Raw genomic sequence first — 4,254 nt, 5'->3', positions numbered from 1 at the left:
ACGGTGGCTCACGCCTGTAATCCCAGCACTTTGGAGGCTGAGGTGGGCAGAACATGAGATCAGCAGCTGGGGACCAGCCTCCCCAACATGGTGAAACCCCCTCTCTATTAAAAATACAAAAATTAGCTGGGCATGGTGGTAGGCACCTGTAATCCCAGCTACTCGGGAGGCTGAGCCAGGATAATAGTTTGAATCCAAGAGGCAGAGGTTGTGATGAGCTGACATCACACCATTGCACTCCAGTCTAGGTAACAAGAGCGAAACTTGGCAGATCTGAAAGTTTGGGGTCGGAGAAGACAACCACGAAAATTCAAACGCAGCACATTTAAATGCCACCTTTGCAAAGTAGACACTATATATTTACCTCGAATCACACGTTTCACTGTGGAAAAATCAATAGCATTCCACAGTGAGCGTAGCCGTGTCATCAACATCCAGGCATGATTAACTTGACCACATATTATAACATCTTTTAAATTGAGGTAGAAGAAAATCTGTAATATTGCTCTTTCAGGTAACTGTGAAATGTCACATTCTAGAGTGTCATCTACAAGACAGACTTCAGAAGAACTTTGTTCAGCAAAATTGGATTTTTCTGCAGAAGCTCCTTTGAGTAGTAACCTATTTCTCCATTTTTTCAACTGAAGCTTATGTTTTAATATCAGCTCATCTTCTTTCTTTTTATTCTTATGTCTTGCTCTATTCTGCCATTTTGTTAGAATAATGGTTAGCTTGTGACAATAGGTGATCTGTTGTATCCACAATACTATATTTTTAAGTTTTTCTTTCTGGTCTTCCCTATAAGAGTGCCAGTGATGACATACAGATTTTTGAAGTCTGAAATTGTAACATATCACTGCTCTGTTCATTTCTTCGCCAGGACAACATTTTCATTTGTATGAGTGAAGTCTCTCCAAGTGCAAAAATGAATCTTTACTAAATGTCCAGTATTAAGCTATATGCTTTTATCATCAATTCTGGAGTCATCAAAGAAGATTCTGAAGACCACTTTTGATTGTAACCATGATCATTCCCTCTAAAAACCTCAGTGGATCCTCAGGACCTGTAACAAGTATACCACATAATGTAGTTCTGGAAGGAATGTAGTTCTTGAAGTAGTTCTTCAGCCTCGGGTTGGCATTGTGAGGCGAGGCCATGGTCCGAGGCCCGATGGAGAAGCTCATCCCCTCCTCTCAAGGGAACTAGGGGACCTGGTGTGAGGGGCATTGTCCCAACAACCAGGGGACAGGGCAGGGCTGCCCCACCTGGCCAGGTGAAAGCCTCCCGAGAATGATTCTAAACATTTGCTGGGGGCCGGGCGCGGTGGCTCATGCCTGTAATCCCAGCACTTTGGGAGGCCGAGGTGGGTGGATCACGAGGTCAAGAGATCGAGACCGTCCTGGTCAACATGGTGAAACCCCGTCTCTACTAAAAATACAAAAAATCAGCTGGGCATGGTGGCGCGTGCCTGTAGTCCCAGCTACTCGGGAGGCTGAGGCAGGAGAATTGCCTGAACCCAGGAGGCGGAGGTTGCGGTGAGCAGAGATCGCGCCATTGCACTCCAGTCTGGGTAACAAGAGCGAAACTCTGTCTCAAACAAACAAACAAACAAACAAACAAAGCATTTGCTGGGAGGGTTGGCGGAAGCTCTCCCTCAGGAAGCACCTGTGCAGACTTAAGGACTCTGAGACTCCAGAGTGCCTCACCTTAAGGCAGAAGAGGGGACTAAAATATTTCAGGAGCTGGGAGGGCTAGAGTGGATGGTTCATATGGAAATTGCACATTCACCCCTATTAGGTTCCAATTGCTGCTGTAACAAAGTCACAAACTTAGTGGCTTAGTACAACACACATTTACTATATGTCAGTTCTGGAGGTCAGAAGTCCTAAAATCAAGGTGTGCGCTGGGCTGCATTCCTCCTGGGTGCCCTGGGTTGCAGGTGGGGTGGGGGCATCTGTATATATTTCTTGCATTTTCCTGCTTTCTTTGATTTGTGTTGCCTTCCCACCTTCAAAGCCAGCAGCGTAGCATTTTTGAGTCTCTCTCTCTCTCCCATCTCTGCTCATCCCGCCACATCTTCTGTAACTCTGATGCCCATTTCCTTCTTGTACATTGGATCCACCCCAGTCAGCCAGGATAATCTCCCCATCTCCAGGCCCCTAACTTAATGACACCTGCAAAGACCCTTTTGCCATATAAAATACACATCCACAGGTTCTGGGATTACAATGACATCTTTGGGGGACAATTATTTTTTCTATGACATCCTCTAATGATGTCCCCTGAGAGTGGTCAGATGGTTACTCCTTCATTAAGACATTGAGAAATCTGCCAACAGCAAGAAGGGGAGGGTCTTTATAGAGTGCTGAGGGGTCCGCCTCTGCACGGAGGGACTGAGGTGGGAACACTGCGGCTCAGAAGGGCACCCAGAGTCCTGGAGTGGCAGAGCTAGAGACAGAACTGAGGTGGGTATGGCTACCAGGAGTTTTTGAGGAACCAGAGTTTCCTGGGCAAGAGCCTATTTCCATAGATGAGCATAAGGCACATAGATATGATCTAGATCTCAGCAATATGCTCAAGAGATAAAACTACCCTTGGCTGTTGGGAGATGGAGAGGCAAAGTTCTGTTAGACTTGTTTCTCAGCCTAAATTCCATGAGTGCTCAGAAGAAAAGGGACTGAAAATAAACAACCGTGATCAAAATCAGCAATCCAAATAAGAAGATAATGACTTTGAGAGGTTTTCTGCTTTGCTTTGCTTTTTTTTTTTTTTTTTTTTACTTTTGGGAAATGCAAACAAGTCCGGGAAGTTGGGAAAAGTTAAAAAGGAGCGTTAGTACTACAGACTTGGAGGCTGGCTGCAGTGGCCAAAGGCAGTAGAGCACCAGGGCTGTGGCCTCTGTGTCCTTGCCGTGACATAGTTGGGTTTAGGGGCATAATCAGTGGCAGTTACAGGAGATGACAAAATACCCTCCAAAGACTTACAGAATAGGTATGGGGGATGTATATTTTTAGGAGGACAGAGATTATGCAAAAAAGGGAAAATGCTATCTTCAGAAAAATGCTAATACTATTAACTAACATTTATCACTTTTTATATGCCAGCCTTGTGCTCAGCACTTTACTTGCATTTTATAATTTCATCATTATTTTCTCAATTTGTGGGGAAGAGGTAAGGGAGGCTTAGGAAAGTTAGGTAATCTGCCTGGTTATCTTTAGGTGGGAAGTAGGGGCACAGAGACCACCGCTGGGTCCTTCTGTACAAAGTTTGACAACTTCACCACAGGCCACCCTAGAAATGTGCCACATGGCTCCTCTGTGACTTGTAAGGCTTCTGAAAACCAAGTTACAGTCCACATGGAAACTGAGGCTTGCTACAGTGAAATAACTTACCAGAGGTCATATGGGTTCTTATTTCAGAGCTGGGACAATAATCTAGGTTTCTAGCTTCCAGCTCAGTGTTGTTTTGGTGACAATACACTGTCTGATTGTAGAATCACTCAAGAGGGGAACAAAGCTCAGGAAATGAGATCAGCCCAGTCTCCATGTGATGAAGCAGACCACAGATCATCCCCGGATACACGTTTACCCCAAGATGAGAGCAGGCTAAGAGCTAAGAGTGATGTACCCCTTCACACGCTCCTACCAGCCTCACATAGCACACAGAGCACTTCAACCAGTTCTGTCACATTTGACATCCACCCTGGGGATCTGATAGCCGCCAAAAGGAATGAATGAAACAGAGCAACAAATATTCATGTGGGTAAATTTCACAACATAATATCGAGAAGACACTCGTAAGTTAAGGTGAATGTGTACAACTTGATAAATATAAAAATATATAAAGTTTAAGAAATGTTAAACAATGCTCTAAGCCTTCTCCTCCCATGTAAGACTGTATTTACCTCTGAGCCTTGCTGGAATATGGCTCTGGAGTTATGAGAGACAGAGAAATCCTGGAACCTGTGGATATGTATTTTATATGGCAAAAGTTTTAAGGATATATGTATATATCCTTAAAAGTATAAAAGATGTGGAGCAATGCTAACCTTCAAATTGAGGGAGTGATTTCTTGGATGGAAATTGGAGGTGGCGAGTGGAAGCACAGAAGGATGAGGGGTATATGATGGCACCAACTTGAACTCATGATGAAGAGCTTGGCTCTTTCCAGGCAGTTGTAATCAATGCTCCAAAGGCCATTTTCGGTGTTGGGAGCATTATGAGTAGGGAGAAGGGTGGAAAATCTTGGCCTTGG

At 44.5% G+C, this 4,254-nt stretch overlaps 1 pseudogene; it reads right to left on the bottom strand.

Annotated features, from left to right (window-relative positions):
• The window catches only part of LOC116536395, a 3,442-nt pseudogene extending 2,455 nt beyond the window's left edge, over window positions 1-987 (bottom strand).
• Between the last annotated feature and the right edge of the window lie 3,267 nt (window positions 988-4,254).

The sequence above is a fragment of the Sapajus apella genome, unplaced genomic scaffold (assembly GCF_009761245.1).
Source record: "Sapajus apella isolate SASKATOON/1434 unplaced genomic scaffold, GSC_monkey_1.0 scaffold100, whole genome shotgun sequence".
In the NCBI taxonomy this organism is placed as follows: domain Eukaryota; kingdom Metazoa; phylum Chordata; class Mammalia; order Primates; family Cebidae; genus Sapajus; species Sapajus apella.
Note: the sequence above shows the minus strand (reverse complement) of the source record. Positions and strands in the feature narration are given on the sequence as shown.